Genomic DNA, 17,917 nt, shown 5'->3' with positions numbered 1-17,917 from the left:
GTGGGAAATAAATAAAAACAAATTTGTATAAATGTGTAGTTGTATTTGAAATAATGTCATTGACATATGATATTGATATAGTTCTTTTCCTTTGTAGAGCTGTAACACTTGTTAAAATTACTAATTTGTTACTAGGCATGCTGGATGCAGCTCCAGTATTAGTACCCAGGTAATTTCACTGAGATCTGGCAGTAAGATTTCTTGGAAAAGACTCTAAGTCTTACTTCTGGGACAAATGAGGCAACTGTGTGTGTGTGTGTGTGTGTGTGTGTGTTGTCTTGTTTTCAAAAATCTCTTTTCCCGTCAGACAATTTTCCGTTAGCCTAAGTGAGAGCCAGCTCCTAAGGGTGACCCGCCCTTCTCACCTTTTCCTAATGCTTGCCCTTCTTTGCATGTACTTCATGGTGTGTCTGTAACCTTTAAAAATACCTTCCCAAAGCACCCTGGCTGCTTGCCTCACCACTACGTCCTTTTCTATTTATTTAGAAACTCCATCTTAAATGATGCAGTGCTTCTTGAACTCATTCTAGAAAGAATCCAATTTCTTTTTTATTAATTTTTTAAAATTAAAAAAAATAAATTTCTTTTTAAAAAAATTTTATTTATTTATTTATTGGCTGCATTGGGTCTTTGTTGCTGCACAGGCTTTCTCTAGTTGGCGGTGAGCGGGGGCTACTGTTCGTTGTGGTGTGTGGACTTCTCGTTGCGGTGGCTTCTCTTGTTGTGGAGCACAGGCTCTAGGTGTGCGGGCTTCGGTGGTTGTGGCTTGCGGGCTCTAGAGCACAGGCTCAGTAGTTGTGGCGCACGGACTTAGTTGCTCTGTGGCATGTGGGATCTTCCCAGACCAGGGCTCGAACATCATATGTTGATGCTCAACATCATATGTCATTAGAGAATTACACATTAAAATGAGATACCACTGCACTCCTATTAGAATGGCCAAAATCCAAAACACTGATAACAGCAAATGCCGGTGAGGATGTGGAACATGAACTCATCATTGCCTGAGGGAATGCGAAATAGTATAGCCACTTTGGAAGAAACTTTGGTAGTTTCTTACAAAACTAAACATATTTTTATCATATGATCAAGCAGTCACACTGCTTGGTATTTGCCCAAATGAGTTTACAACTTCTGTCCACACAGAAACCTGCACATGAATGTTTAAAGCAGCTTTATCCATAACTGCCAAACTTGTAAGCAACCAAGATGTCCATCAGTAGGTGAATAAACTGTGGTACGACAAGACAATGGAATATTATTCAGTGCTAAAAAGCAATGAGCTATCAAGCTATTGGAAAGACCTGCAGGAAACTTAAATGCATATTACTGAGTGAAAGAAGCCAATCTGAAAAGGTTACATACTGGATGATTCCAACCATATAGCATTCTGGAAAAGGCAAAAACTATAGAGACAGTGAAAGGGTCAGGGGTTAGGGGAGAGGAGGGATGAATGGGCAGAGCACAGAGGATTTTTAGGTCAAGGAAACTATTCTGTATGATATTGTATTGGTGGATACATGTTATTATATATTTGTGTAAACCCATAGACTGTGAAACACTAAGCATGAACCCTGATGTAAACTGGGACTTTAGGTAATTATGATAAGTTGATGTAGGTTCACTAATTGTAACACATGTACCATTCTTGTGGGGGATGTTGATAATGGGGGAGGCTGTACGTATATGGGAAATCTTTACCCTCTGCAAACTGTGCTGTGAACCTAAAGCTATTCTAAAAGATACATACATATTTTTAAGAATGAGTAAATGTGGGTGTTCCTTGCCGGTCTAGAGGTTAGGATTCGGCGCTTTCACTGCCCTGGCTGGGGTTCAATCCCTGGATCCCTGGTTAGGGAAACGAGAATCCCCCAAGCTGCACGGCACACAAAAAAAGAAAAAGAATGAGTACGGGAGACTTCTGGCAACACGGCAGACTTAAGCTGACCATACTGACGAAGGTTGGCCGAAATAGGAAAAAAAATTTTTTTTATGTTAAGTAGCTGGATTTTCAGGAAATGGAACGAGGGAAGAGAGGAAGATCTGGGGGAAGGAGGAAGGAGGGAAAATACTGAGGCACAAGAAAGAAAGGGAAGCCAGAGTGGTTATAGTTGATGCCAACACGGCATCCCAGGGTTATGGACAAAATGCAGGGACAGGAGCACTGAGCTTTTTCATTTCAGATAAGGATAGAAGATGCAGCCTTAGACCTTATGAGGTGCAGGATTGCTGGGGTGAATTCTCCTAGATGAAGAGAGCTGGAACCTGGAAGGGGAGTAGAGTAGAAGGTCCGTGCCAACCATCCATCCTGGGGCAGCAGCAAGAAAAGTTAGACGAAAGGCATTTATGAGAAATCCCCAAGCTTGGGCCACAGACAGGTGTGTGCAGCCTGAATTCATATTAGCATGTGGAAGGACCACATGCTGACAAATTACCATGAAGATTGGCCCAGACTGGTGAGAGCCCAGAGCCCTGGAGAAACAAATAATCAACTGGACTGCAGCACAGACATGTATAAATGGGAACTATGGAAAAGAAGATACAGGAGAGAATGAGAAGGTCTAATAGGAGTTCCTGCAGGTTAAAATAGAATAAGCCACACGATTATGGACAATATAGAGTTTTCCAGAATGAAAGACAAATATGAATCCTGTACCTGAAGAAACTTATTGAGGATAGAGAAAAGAACAACCACTCCTAGATGTACTGTAGTGAAACTACAGAACACCAAAGACAGAATCTTAAAAACAACCAGAGAGATTGCTTATAAAAGAAGTTAGACTGGCAGCAGACTTGTTACCAACCACAACAGATGCTCAAGACAAAAGGAATAATAACTTAAAAATGCAGAGTCAACTTGGAATTCTGTTCCCATCTAAACATTCATTCAAAGATGAGGACTGGGGCTTCCCTGGTGGCACAGTGGTTAGGAATCCGCCTGCCGATGCAGGGGACATGGGTTCGAGCCCTGGTCTGGGAAGATCCCACATGCTGCGCATCAACTAAGCCCGTGTACCGCAACTACTGAGCCCACGTGCCACGACTACTGAAGCCCACCTGCCACAACTACTGAAGCCTGTGCGCCTAGAGCCCGTGCTCCGCAATAAGAGAAGCCACTGCAGTGAGAAGCCCGCGCACCACAACAAAGAGTAGCCCCCACTTGCCTCAACTAGAGAAAGCCCACGGGCAGCAATGAAGACCCAATGCGGCCAAAAATAAATAAATAAAAAGATGACCAAAATAACAATATTTTCTAATAAAGATCAGAGCAGAAATTAATGAGATAGAGGATAGAAAAATAATACAGAAAATCAACAAAACCAAAAGTTGGTTCCTTAGATTAACAGAATTGGCAAGCCTTTAGCTAGACTGGCCAGGGGAAAAAAAAAAGAGAGGACTACTAACCTTACAGAAATTAAAAGGATTATAAACGAATACTATGAACAATTAAATGCCAACAAATTAGGTGTCTTAGATGAAATGATCAAATTCCTATAGATAACTTGCTACTGAACCAAGTGTTATTTTCCCCAGTTATCTTTTTTTGCCCACTGAAACCCTCGGATGATAACAGAAATGACGAATGTGGCTTCTAAAGATGTTTTCTTTTGTCTGACAGAGTGTGGGGTCCTAGTCCTCTGACATGATTTTGGGTGAACTAGAACCTTCACATTCCTTCTGATCCTCTTGAATTCTTTAAGACATGCCAAAACAGAGAAAACTCATTTTTCCCCTTAAAGTGTCTTAGAAACCTCGCCATTGGTTTCTTTCTTCAGTCTCTCTAGAGCTCGCCTGATAGCTGCGGGGTGGAAGGGGGATCTTTGCCCCACCCAGCTGATCAAGTTGTCTACCTTGTCAACACACCACAGAGCGGGCTTTGATTTCAAGTCCCCAGTCCCACTTTGTACACTCTCTGGGCCAGGGTCTCATTTCCCTGGCTTCTTTCTCAAGGCTGTTCCACTAACTTCAGTTACAAGAAATCTGTCTGCATATCTTTTGAAAAGGCAGGCGGCTGTGGCATCTTGTCAGAAGAGAAATAGCAGTCATGAAAATGTCAGATTTTTATGTTTACTTTCTTAAATATTGCCCAACATCAAACTTTTAGTGAGCTGACCTGTTCAGTCATCCAACTAATATTTTATTGAGCATCTGTTATGTGCAAGATGTTATGTTAGGGGATGCAGGTATATACAGAAATCTTTGGTAAGCAAGACAGATTAAGGTCCAATAAAGAGGTTAGAGATGGAAATGAAATAATTTTTAAGGGGAAAAGCAAGTACATAAACCATATAAAATGTTTTAATTCTGTGAATCATGATCCAATGAAATCAATTTAGTGGGTTTGCTATCACTTTTTAAAAATTGAAACAATATAAATTATCAGAACGTTGACTATACTAAGGAAGTTTTGTAAGATTTTTGTTCGCTATGTTGTTATTTGTACTGGAGATGCAGTGTAAAATATTTTTTACTGTTGGTTACAGTAAAAAGAGTTTGAAAAGGTAGGTCGAATATGCTTCAGGAGAATCAAGAATCTTTCTGAAGGGAGGTGGCTTTGAAGAGTTAGAATTTTAACAAGTGGAAATGGGGAAATAAGAGGAAAAAGGGCTATATTAGGTAGAGAGAAAGATAGAATTGGGGCTCCAAACCTGGCACTAGGCAGGAAAGACTGCGGGACAAGGCAGGACTTTGGGTATCCCTAAAGAGTTTTGTGTGTGGGTGGCTATGGAGAGTTAAGACCTTTTGATTTTTAGCTGTGTTAATAATTAATTGAATTCCCTAATGGATTACTGATAGCTTATCAGCTCTGGTGGACTTTGGCAGCTCTACCCCTTTCTGGTTGCAAACAAGTGAGAATGCTGTGATAGGGCCTGTGGTGGGGTGTCTTGTCCTGCCTCCCCTCCTGTTTCTCTGAAGGTACCTTCCCCCCTGTTTGTAGTATTGACACATTGCCTGGAAGAGCCTTTGGGATTGCTTTTAGACCTCAGTTTTTTAAGAAGAGTTTAACACCTCTTTGTAATATGTATTTATGGGCTTCAAACTTTTCAGAGCTCCGTGTGTTAGAAGAGTGCTTGTTTTACTTAATCACTGGGAGAGTTTCTCATTCCTTTTCCAGAACTTCAAGAAAAGGAATGCATGGTAGAGACTGGTCCATTTCTGACAGCCCATTGGATTTGGGGTTGAGAGTCCCAAATGAATGACATAATGTCTGAAAAATACTCGAGTTTAACCAAGAAAGACAAATATAAAGGGTTATTACAAAGATGAAGGGACTCTGAGGGAGATTCTGCAAGAGATACAATTACTTTGAAATCTCTTGGAAAATGAGAGGAATATCACCCCACCTCTTACTCAACTGGAGCACTGTAATTGCAGGGTGAGGATAATTAAATTTTAGAAAAACCCACGGCCCAGCTAGTCTCTTCAAGAGTGGCATAAACAGTCTGGCCTGCTCTGGCTTCAGTGCTTTCTTTCTTTTTCCCTCTCTACCTTCCTTCTAAGGAGGAACAGGCTGCCACCGAGGCCTAGATTCTTCCCGCCACCCACTTCAGGGATTGTCTGCTTTCCTTTCATCACAAGCACTGCCATCATGGGCCTTCCTTTCCCCAGGACTTGCAGAGTGGGATGTGGTCCCCCTTCCCTGTGCAAATACAGAGACACTTAGTGTCAGCTGAGCACCAGTCATTGAGCTGGAACAGGGACTTGGGTACTAACAGGCTACAATTCTGCTTAGAAAGCCCTTCCTTTGGGTCCCATAGACCGAGCTGGCAGCTGGCTTAGCTGCAGAGGAAACAATCATGACGTCCAGCAGAACAGAACAATGGGAATTTAATGGGTGGCTTATTTTCTCAAGAAATTTGCATTTCCGAGGCTTGATATCCATCTCAATAGAACTACTCCACATCAGAAAAGACTCCTAGGACACTCCTCACACAAAAATTAACATTTCTCCCAGCTTTCGGTTAAGCAATATGTGTTGCGACATCTAATTCGAAAGTGAGTATAATATGGCTTATTTAGAACTTGAACAGGAATTTTTTGTTCTTTCGTCTGGTGGGAAAATGCAGAAAAAACATTATCTATGGGTACGTCCCCTTCCAGGGAGTATTTCAGAATCGAGCTTTTTACATTAATCAGAAGTGTTAAGAGATATATATATATATATACATACATACATACATATTAGGTGGGTAGCAGTGTTACTCCGAGGAGATGGAGGCCGGGTTGTGAGAACTTCCCACGTAAGGAGGGAAAGGTCTTAATGGGAGGTTTCCAGAGGAAGGAGGAGCCTGTGGGATGGAATTCGCGGCAGGTTTACGAGATGAAGCTAGGCTCTCGGCGGGCTAGGCGCAGAAGTGCGCTGGCTCGCCCCGCAAGCCTGGGCAAGCCAAGCGCTGGTCGGGTCTAGCGGGCGGCTGGCAGTCAGCTCACACACGTAGCCCTACAGCCAGCCAGGGCCCCACGTGGCAGGCCCTGGGGAGGGTGGGGTGGGGCGGGGGCGGGGCGGGGCGAGAGCGGGGGCGGGCCCGGCCGTGACGCGCAGGGTATATAGCGGGGCATGCGCGCCGCGCGGGGGAAGGACGCAGGCCGGGGGTTGAGGGCAGGCGGGCTCCCTGCGCGGGCGCGCCGACCTAGCTGCGCTGGTGCTGCCGCTGCTGCTTTTGCTTCGGGCCACCCGAGGGCCTGGTTTGTGAGGGTGCGCCGGGCCAGGTGGCGTCCGCCCAGCTTCAGGTGAGGTGGGGAGGGCGTGCGGGAGGGGCGGCTTCGTGCCCCGGGGATAGGGCATCGCGCGCGGGAGCAGTGCGCCTCCGGGGCTCGGGGTCACCGGGTGGGGGTGGGGGCACGGCTGCGCAGAGGACCCCGAGCCCGGCAGCGGTTTCGGGAGTCGCTCCGGCGCACCCGCATGCGGACCGGGACGCTGGATGGAGGCGACACCTGGCTACCTGGCCGCGGTGCCACGACGAGGGTTACTTGGTGGCGAGGGAAGAGAAGGCGCAGCTACGGTCCCTTTGGCTGGAGAGCGCGGGATGTGGGAGCCGGAGCAGGATGTCGATAGCCGCACTAAAAGACTGAGAGGTTTCCTGGAGCCCATAAACTCGGGCTCAGAAAGATCAGATGGGCAAATCTGGTGGGCCCCTCACGGCGCGGCTCTGATGGTGCACTGGTGTCTGGACTTTGCTTTTCAGGAACTGAGTCCCTCACCCCACCCTGGCCAGACCGCCTCCCAGCTGGAGATAAATGACCCGTATCTTCCGGCCGGCCCGGAGCAGGAGCTGGAGGATGGCAAAGGAGGGACTAACTAAACTCCGACCTGGCTTATCCCGTGGGCATGGCTTTTTAGCTATTTTTGGTCCCTACCGACCGGGTTAGGTGGTCTGGCTCAGGCTGCCCTCTTTTGGTGGGTTGGGGCAATGGGAAAAAATACCATCCAAGCAATTTACAGTGTGATCCTGGGGTCCAATTGAGTCAAGAAATTTTCCGCAGCTCTAGCTTGTGGCTTCAGTTTTGAGGATCTAGAGTCTGCTAGGGCCTGGGTGTCCATGAGTATGTGAGCATGATTTGGAGAGTGGCTGAGGGCTCTCCTGGGGGCCTAAGAAAGGGTGGGGGGAGGAGCAGCTTTGACCTGACCCTTCCTCCTGGAGCCTCCCTGGGCTTGCTTTTGTGTGGAGTCACTCTTTCCTAGGAACCCCAGGCCAGTTAGGTCGGCTGCTGGGAAGTGGTGGTGGTAATGTGGTGGGTACTGGCCTGGCTTCCTGACCTCTGTCCCAGCTCTGCTCCTAACTTGCCCTGTGTCTGGAAGAAGGAGTCAGATTAGATCTGTGGTCTCTTACCCATAGCATCTACAATTAATCCTTAACTCTTAAAACAAGAGCCATAAAAACTGAGAGAAACTTAATGAAGCAAGAGAAAGAATGTCGAGAATCATAACTTTTAGCACCTGAAATTGAAAACTGCATATTCCATTTTCTGTTGGAGGCTCAGAGGTGAGTTTTTCATAAATTGTGTGACAGCCACTATATAGACTAGTGGTGCTCTTCCTGGGTTGCAGGTATGACTAGAGAGCACCAAACAGAATGATTGGCCTTGTCATTTAGGCAAGAAGAGTACGTTGAGGTACCAGGGCCCCGTGGCTCTCAGTATTTCATCACTTCAGTGTGTAAATATACAGTGCCTGGTCTGTGCTTGGCTCTGCACTTGGCCACTGGAGAGTGCAAAGAGGGGATGGGGCCTGGCTCCTGGAGACACTTGTTGGCGGGGAGAAAGAACATCCATACATGAAGAATAAGGTAGCAGCACAAGAGAGGTCACACTGTTGTGTTTGGTCAAGTTCAGAGAAGACAGCACTCTACTAGAGATGGTATAAGGTGACAGGAGAATTCCAGGCTTTTGAGCCAGGTAAATGTGTTCACATTCTGGTCTCATCACTCTCCAGTAGGAGACATTTCTTTTTTTTTTTTTTTTTTTTTTTTTTTTTTGGTTGGCGGGCCTCTCTCTCTCTTTTGTGGCCTCTCCCGTTGCGGAGCACAGGCTCTGGACGCACAGGCTCATCGGCCATGGCTCACGGGCCCAGCTGCTCCGCGGCATGTGGGATCTTCCCGGACCGGGGCACGAACCCGTGTCCCCTGCATCGGCAGGCGGACTCTCAACCACTGCGCCACCAGGGAAGCCCCCAGGGACATTTCTTAACTTCTGTAGACCTGTCCTCACTGCTGTGCATCATGTTGTGGTTGTGCCGGGAGCATAGTAGAGGTTTGTGATCATCTACATCATCATTATCATCATCTTCTCTGGGGTGGAGTGGATTATTTAGGGGTCCCAGGAGCTGATAGGTAGGTTGGGTTGTAGGAATGGTATGAGCCCAGACGTAGGGTTGACTCATCACCTCCTTGGGAACATGGACACAATTTCCATGCCTTTCCGGATAGACTTCTTTTCAGTGGCCTGCCAGGGATTGTTCCACATATTCACTGTCCCACAAAGACTTTTTTTCAACCTTTGGTTTTGGGAGCTACTTTGATTCTTTCAGGTAACGGAGATACTCAGTTTCCGGGCTGATAATAGGCGGGTAGGACTTAACACTGCGTGTATATCTGCGCGCATGCGCGGGTGTGTTCGCGCATGCGGACGCACAGTAAATGATGTCATTGGACTGGTTCGGTTTTCAAACCCCTTACACCATCTTCTTCTCTTCCTTACCTGTTCACACCTCACTCAATTCCAGGAGGACCGTCAATACATGTCCAATATTTACAGGATCTTGCGATCTAAGTGGCAGTGCCATATGTCTGGAAATCGGGATCTCCTCCAGAATAATTCAGCCTTTTCGTACTTGATGCCTGCAGAAAATAACGCTTAAGCGTTTTGCAGAACCACCCATGATAGGATATTGAACTGGAGGGACTTCGGGAATCTTCGAGTCTAGGCCCTTTGTTTTACCACTAAAGAAACTGGATCTAGAGAGGTTAACTGGTGTTTCCAAGTCACATTGTTTGCTAGTGGCCAAGAGGCTTGATTGAGAGGACCAAAGAAAGGTGCAGTTTTTATTCCTAAGTGTGATGATAAAATTGCTGATAATCCGAGAGTTTTTTTTTTTTTCTTTCTTCTTTTTTTTTTTTGCGGTACGCGGGCCTCTCACTGTTGTGGTCTCTCCCGTTGCGGAGCACAGGCTCCGGATGCGCAGGCTCAGCGGCCATGGCTCACGGGCCCAGCCGCTCTGCGGCATGTGCGATCTTCCCGGACCGGGGCACGAACCCGTGTCCCCTGCATTGGCAGGTGGACTCTCAACCACTGCGCCACCAGGGAAGCCCCTCTAGACTTTTCCTTGAAAACATGAAGAAAAAGGAGCCAGTTGTCCCTGTGCTTATTTGGGAAGTTCTCTGCTTGTGTGGATAGAAATTTCTTCTGGAGGAGTCTTCTCCCCTCTCTTCCTGACTCCCTGGAGACATAGGAGGGTGGGGAGAGGCTGAGGAAGGGTCACGGTGATGGGCCCCAGGCAGGACTCTCGATGTCTACAATGGGACTTTGCTGACCTCGAGGCTGGCGGGCTGGCAGAATGCCTGCAGATAAGGAGTCCAGAGTCTACCGCCAGCCAGGGGCCTCGTGCCCTCCTGGGGGCAAGCAGGGTAACCTCACCACAAGGTCTCCGAGGCCCAGCTGCCTTGTTCTCACCCTTATTTTGGCCATCGAGGCTCCCAGGGGGGACCCCTTGTTGGGCCCCGGGTGAGATCCAGAGGCAGAGCCCCCTGTGGGAGGGAAGGTGGCCACAGAATCAGCCTGGAGAGAGCGCTTGGCATGCCCCTGTGTGGGAAACCAAATTCCCTGCCTCAGATCTGACTGCATCATCGGACCTCCTAACCTTCCTCCAGCCTCAGGCCCAGGAGAGTCCTGGGGTTTGGTGGAATGAGAATGTGACTGTCCTGAATTTATTACCATTGGGTCCCTAGAGGCTCTTACTCAATGCGCTCAGAATTAGTAATTAATAAAATATGTCAGCTAAACGTTGGGAATTTTTTTTTTAAATCCATGTTTTAAACAATTCATTTTTCCTTAAAAACGTGCATGCATTTTTTTCTTCCAGTTTTTTCTTCCAGTTTTATTGAGATATAACTGACATACAGCACTGTGTAAGTTTAAGGTGTACAGCATAATGGTTTGATTTATATACAGTTATGAAATGAGTACCACAATAAGTGTAATGAACATACATCATCTCATAAAGATAAAAGATTAAAGAAATAGAAAAAAAATTTATTTCCTTGTGATGAGAACTCTTAAGATTTAACTCTCAACTTTCATATATAACCTACAGCAGTGTTAATTATATTTACCGTGTTGTACATTACTTCCCTAGTACTTATTTTTCTTATAACTGGAAGTTTGTACCTTTTGGCTGCCTTCATCCAGTTCCCCCACCCCCAATGTGCATATATCTTTATTTGCCAAAGGTTGATTTAGGGCTAAGCCTTTTTCTTTGGGTCTCTAGGTCCCCTAATTAAACTTGCAAATTGTTTGTATATAAAAATCACACCTGTGATTTTTTTGTTTCTTTTATTAAATTTTTTCACCGTGTATCAATTATATCTCAATAAAACTGGAAAAAATTTTTAATGGAAAAAAATTTTTTCACTAGGCTATATATTCACATAGTTCAAAGATCAGGAGGATAAAAAACTTGAAAAAGCAACTACACCCCCCCCCTCACCCCATACAGTGAAAAGTCTCACCTCTGCCCACCCCACCCCATTTTTACAAATGCTATAAGTTAACATTTTAGGCATTGTTTAGCACCTTGCTTTTTTCACCTAGCAACTATTCTAGATCTTTCCCCATCGGCACAGAAATACTTTTATTATTCTTTTACTATAGCTGCATATTATTCCAGAATAGGAAAGCAAAAGTAATTTTTAAACCAACATATGTTGCCTCCCTCTTTCCCCCAACTTGGGTTGTTTCCAGTGTTTTGTCATTACGTACAGTGCTACAGTGAATAACTTTACAAATGGCATTTCCTATGTGTATGACTACAGAAGAAATTCTCAGAAGTGAGATTGCTGGGTGACAGCATATATACATCTGTTAATTAGTCTCCATTAAAAAATAATAATACGGCTTTCCTGGTGGCGCAGTGGTTGTGAGTCCGCCTGCCGATGCAGGGGACATGGGTTCGTGCCCTAGTCTGGGAAGATCCCACATGCCGCGGAGCGGCTGGGCCCGTGAGCCATGGCCACTGAGCCTGCGCGTCCGGAGCACTCCGCAACGGGAGAGGCCACAACAGTGAGAGGCCCGCGTACCGCAAAAAAAACCAAACATAATAATAATAGAGCAAGAATTTAAGACATTTGCAAACCAGTCCATGTGCAGAATCCTAATTTTTTAATGCACACACCTAATTTAATCTTTTTTTTTTTTCCATTTGTAACACATCTTTCTAGATAAGCAGTTCTCAAACTTTCTGATCCTAGGATTCCTTAATATTGTCTTTCATTTATTGGCTATATCCATTATTTACCATGTTAAAAATTAAAACATATAAAAAGTTTATTCATTCACTATTTTAAATGAATAAAATAAAGGTCATTACATGTTAACATAAAACGCATATTTTTATGAAAAATAACTTTCCAAAATAAAAAAAAAGTCGAGGAAAAAGTGGCATTATTTTTACATTTTTGTGCATCTTCAGGATTTCAAAATAATGATTTATTAGATAATAATGAGATAACAGTTAAAGTAGGTATAGCATACATTTGCTGGTAAATACTCGGTGGACAAACCGAGTTAATCTCTGAAAACAAACTGAGTTAATCTCTGAGAACACACATATTCATACCCTAAACTTCTACCTTAGAAATTTTCAGAAAACTTAAGACTGCATAGGCACACATTCATGACATTTCATGTAGCTTCAAAAATGAGCGTGAAAAAGCTTTTAACATCTTAATTTTGTAATAAAACTAGTTTTATTGCTAGTTTTACTGCAAGTTTACCTTGCAGACCTGAAACAGTCTCAGTGACCCTAGGTGTCATCTAAGACCACAGTTTCAGAATTGCTCTTCTAGATCACTTAGTTTCATTTTTGTAGAAATCAAAACTTTTTCTCTGTTTATATTTCAGTTACTATTTAATTAAATTAGAATCATAAAAACAAACAACTGGCATAAGGAAGTTTGGGAGTGGACTTCCCTGGTGGTGCAGTGGTTAAGAATCTGCCTGCCAATGCAGGGGACACGGGTTTGATCCCTGGTCCGGGAAGATCCCACATGCCGCGAAGCAGCTAAGCCCCGTGCACCACAACTACTGAGCCTGTGCTCTAGAGCTCACGAGACATAACTACTGAAGCCTGTGTGCCTAGAGCCCGAGCTCTGCAACAAGAGAAGCCACCACAATGAGAAGCCTGCCCACTGCAACGAAGAGTAGCACCCGCCGCAACTAGAGAAAGGCCGCATGCAGCAACGAAGGCCCAACACAGCCAAAAATAAATAAATAAATTTATTTAAAAAAAGAAAAAAGAAGGAGTTTGGGAAGAGACACAACAGACTCTTGGTCAGTGAATCCTGGACTGGTGACAGCAGAGGGGGCCTCTTTGCTGCAGGGATGGGCCCAGCCAGCAGAGCTCAGCTGAGAGCTCCCGCTCCATGAAGACAGGCAAACACTGTCTCTGTTCCAAAGAGGCTTGTAAAATATGTGTGGGGATGAGCTGAGTACATATGGAAACTTAACATGCTATCTGTGGCATTCGTTAAGCTCCATTGAGTGGAACAGACAAGATACTTAAAGAGGCCGGTAGAAGGCAAGGTGATGGGGGGCAGGAGTGGTCTGGGAAGGCTTCCTAGAGGTGGAATTGAGGGAAGTTTTGAAAGCTAAGAGGAGAGGGAGGGCTCCTGGCCGGGAGAGTTGTGTGGATAATGGCACTGAGATGTATATTCCTGGGGCAGGGGTGGTCACCCTAGGTCAGGGTGGCTGATGGAGGAAAGAGCAAGTGACGTGGCTAGAAATTTAGGTTGGATCCTGTTATTTTGAAGGGCTCTGGGGTCTAAGGTACCAATATTCTCTAAGTGTTAGCTGTTTCTCTATCAAAGACTTGCTGCTCGTTTCAGCAATGGTGTCTTGGGGTCTAGCCTGCTCTTATCCAGAGCAACTGCAGTGGCCCCAAATCTACATCCTTTGCACCAGTCTACTTACTCCATCCAACCTCCTGCCCCTGATATCGAGAGTAATGCATACTTACTGACAACTATAAAGAAGTATGGGAGAAGTTTAATCCTGTGGCTCTGAGGCAACCTCTGTGAATCTGCTCAATCATTTCCTTTCATTTTAAACCTTCTTTTAAAAACTAATTTTAGACTTAAAAGTTGCAAAGAACATAGCAGAGTTCGTTTATATCCCTCACTCCATAGTATAATTATCAAGAACAGGAAATCAACATTGGTACAGAACTTTAAACTACTGGCCTTACTTAAATTTTACCAATATTTTTGCTGATATCTTGCTTCTGTCCCAGGATCCAGTCTGCCATCCCATGTTGCATTTAGTTATTTCTCTTTAGTCACCTTCAATCTGTAACCATTCCTCTATCTTTCTTCCTTAGAATAAGGTCATGCATTTTTAGCAAGAATATCACAAAAATGATGTCGTATCCTTTTAAGAGCATCGTATCAAGGCATTCACGATGTTGATGTCTCATTACTAGTGATGTTTTCCTGGATCACTTGGTTAAATCGGGGTCTGCTGGACCCACACTGGAAAAGTTACTCTCATGTTGAATCCTTCTCTGGTTCAAATCCCTTTCGCCAGGAGGAGCCTGTCACCTGATTAGTTCTGACCCATACAGGATCATTTCTCTATCGTAAGGTCAACTAATTTGGTCAGCTGATACCAGCAAAATCCCTTTTGGAAGATAATGTAACCTAATAACAGGAATGATATCTCATTTTCAGGTCCTGCCCATACACAAAGACAAGGGTCATTGGGGGCCATCTTGGAATTTTGCCAACCATAGCAAGAGAGTCTCAGATAAAAGTTATCGAGCCTTAATTCCACCATCAAAGTATTAGTTTCCTAAGGCCACCCTAACAAATGACCACACTCTGTGGCTTAAAACAACAGAAATTTATTAGATCTGGAGGCCAGAAGGTCGAAATCAAGGGGTCAACAAGGCCACATTCACTCTGAAGTCTCTAGGGGGAATCCTTCCTTGCCTCTTCCAGCTTCTGGTGGCTCCAGGTGTTCTTTGGCTTGTGGCAGCATCACTCCCATCTCTGCCTCTGTCTTCACATGGTCTTCTTCTCTGTGTGTCTCTGTGTCCAAATCTCCCTCTCCTTTATCTTATAAACATAGTCATCATTGGATTTAGGGACTACCCTAAATCCAAGATGACTTCATCTCTGAGATCCTTAAATCATTATATCTGCAAAGACCATAATTTTCAATAAGGTTCCATTCTGAGGTTTTGGGTAGACCTGGTTTTGTGGGGGTATTACTCAACCCACTACGCTCAGGATGGGGGGAACTGTGCTTTGTAAACTGTGGTTCACAGAGCTGCAAAAGAGAAGGGAGATTTGTTTTTCGACCAGAGTCAGAGAGCAGGCCTGGCTGTTCAGGAGGCAAGGGCCCAGCCTCAGGCTGCCTTCTCCCCTCGTGTTGACAGAGATCTGAGAGCCAGGTGAGTATAAATGATTGAGGACTCTGGCTTCAGAGTCCCTACATGCTAGACACTTTGCAATGCCAACAGTTCATCTCTGTGCAACGAGTTCTCACTGAGTGTTAATCTCCCTGTAGGAAGGGCAGGGCAGAGATTGTAGTACCCATTTGGCAGAGAGGGGGAACTGACTTCAAAGAGTTTCTGTAAATCACAGAGTGTTGGAGCTAGTCTGTGTCTAGTCCAGCAGTCCTGACTAGACTGAAATGTCAGACCAGTGCCCCAGACAAGAGCCAGGTTGATCTGTCAGAACTGCGCATACAGATACCTGGATCTCACCCAGGAAGCTCTGATTCAGGAGAACTGAGGTGAGGCCCTGCTCACTGGGGCAGCCAGGTTGGGGCACCAGGCACACATGAAGTCCAGCCCATGGCAGATTAGGACTGGAATCCATCTCCAGACTTTAAGTGAAGATCTTTAAAAAGGGGAGAGAAAAGGCTTCCACTTGGTCATCATTAAACCTTTCCTGGGTTTCCCTGGCGGCACAGTGGTTAAGAATCCGCCTGCCAATGGAGGGGACACGGGTTCGAGCTCTGGTCCGGGAAGATCCCACATGCCACAGAGCAACTAAGCCCATGCGCCACAGCTACTGAGCCTGCACTCTAGAGCCCGTGCTCCGCAACAAGAGAAGCCACCACATTGAGAAGCCCGCACACTGCAACGAAGAGTGGCCCCCGCTCTCTGCAACTAGAGAGAGCCCATGTGCAGCAATGAAGACCCAATGCAGCCAAAAATAAATTAAAAAAAAAAAGCCTTCCCCATTTCCTAATTGAACTCTAAAATGAACTTTCTTCTTTTTTTTTTTTTTGGCTGCCCTGCCCAACTTGCAGGATCTCAGTTCCCCCAACCAGGTATTGAACCCTAGCCACAGCAGTGAAAGCATGCCAAATCCTAACCACTAGAGCACCAGGAAACTCCCTTAACCTTCTTCTTGAAGTAATGCAAGTTCATTGTAGAAACTGCAGACTAATAAAAAGATAACAGAAGTTACCATTAAACTCACCACCAAGAAATAACAGTTTCTTATATATATTTAATTTTTTCTATGAATGCATACATTTTAAGGAAAACTGGTCTGCTGTACATAGTTTTGTAGACTTTTTTTTTTCACTTAACATGTGAACATCTTTCCATATCATTCCCCCAAATACTTTTTTTTTAATAGCTTTTTACTGGAGTATAACTGCTTCACAATACCGTGTTAGTTTCTGTTCCACAACAAAGCGCATCAGCCATATGCATACACATGTCCCCATATCCCCTCCCTCTTGAGCCTCCCTCCCATCCTCCCTATCCCACCCCTCTTGGTCATCTCAAAGCACCAAGCGGATCTCCCAGTGCTATGCTGCTGCTTCCCACCAGCCAAGTGTTTTACATTCGGTAGTGTATATATGTTGATGCTACCCTCCCTTCGTCCTCCCACCCCATGTCCTCAAGTCCATTTTCTGTGTCTACCTCTTTATTCCTGCCCTGCAGCTAGGTTCATTAGTGCCATTTTTTTTTTTTTTTAGATTCCATATATATGCATTAGCGTACGGTATTTGTTTTCCCTTTCTGACTGACTTCACTCTGTATGACAGACTCTGGGTCCATCCACCTCACTACAAATAACTCAATTCCATTCCTTTCTATGGCTGAGTAATATTCCATTGTATGTTTGTGCCGCATCTTCTTTATCCATTCATCTGTTGATGGACACTTAGGTTGGTTCCGTGTCCTGGCTATTGTAAATAGAGCTGCAATGAACATTGGGTGCATGAGTCTTTTTGAATTATGGTTTTCTCAGGGTATATGCCCAGCAGTGGGATTGCTGGGTCATATGGTCGTTCTATTTTTAGTTTTTTAAGGAACCTCCATACTGTTTTCCATAGTGGTTGCATCAATCTACATTCTCACCAACAGTGTAGGAGGGTTCCCTTTTCTCCACACCTTTTCCAGCATTTATTGCTTCTAGCTTTTTGGATAATGGCCATTCTGACCGGCGTGAGGTGATACTTCATTGTAATTTTGATTTTGTATTTCTCTAATAATTAGTGATGTTGAGCATCTTTTCATGTGCCCCTTGGCCATCTGTATGTCTTCCTTGGTGAAATGTCTAATTAGGTCTTCGGCCCATTTTTTAACTGGATTGTTTGGTTTTTTTTGATATTGAGCTCCTTGAGCTGTTTGTATATTTTGGAGATTAATCCTTTGTTGTTTCACCAAATACTAACATTTATTGAGCAATTGCTGTGTATCAGGCACTGTATTTATACTCAGTATCTCATTTAATTTTCTCAGTTGCTCTGAGGGAGAGACCGTTAGTAGCTTTGTTTTCTTGTAGGAGGAAAATAAGTCTTGAAGTAGTGACTTGACTCAAAGCCTAGTAAATACAGATTCAGGATCCACACTGAGCTCTGTCGCATTCAGACCCTAAGCTCTTAATCTCTGACTTGAACTACATATATTTTGTTGTATGGATTACCGTACTTTAGCAATCCCCTTCTATTGTATGTTTAGATTGCTTGCAGTTTTTCACTATTATGGGCCCTGAAGGAATGCAAGCTCCAGGAGGATAGGGATTTTTGTCTTTTTGGTCATTGCTCTATTCCCTGTGCCCACAAAAGTTTGTACTTGATAGATATTTGTTGCTGAATATGTACTTCTATCAAATTCCTTAAAGCTGAATACCCCCATTCAGGATAATTTCCATGGGATGAATTTCCACAGTATTGGGAC

At 44.6% G+C, this 17,917-nt stretch overlaps 1 protein-coding gene across 1 annotated transcript in view; it reads left to right on the top strand.

The window, feature by feature from the left end:
• Positions 1-6,587: 6,587 nt before the first annotated feature.
• Positions 6,588-17,917, top strand: part of SLC39A14 (solute carrier family 39 member 14) — a 44,684-nt gene continuing 33,354 nt past the window's right edge. The window contains exon 1 of the mRNA XM_029202073.1: positions 6,588-6,732. The gene's annotated coding sequence lies outside the window, so the exon portion shown is untranslated. The remainder of the gene's footprint in view (positions 6,733-17,917) is intronic.

Source organism: Monodon monoceros, unplaced genomic scaffold, assembly GCF_005190385.1.
Source record: "Monodon monoceros isolate NGI ecotype Baffin Bay Population unplaced genomic scaffold, NGI_Narwhal_1 Super_Scaffold_5, whole genome shotgun sequence".
Taxonomy (NCBI): Eukaryota; Metazoa; Chordata; class Mammalia; order Artiodactyla; family Monodontidae; genus Monodon; species Monodon monoceros.
This window is presented reverse-complemented; position numbering and strand designations above follow the sequence as displayed.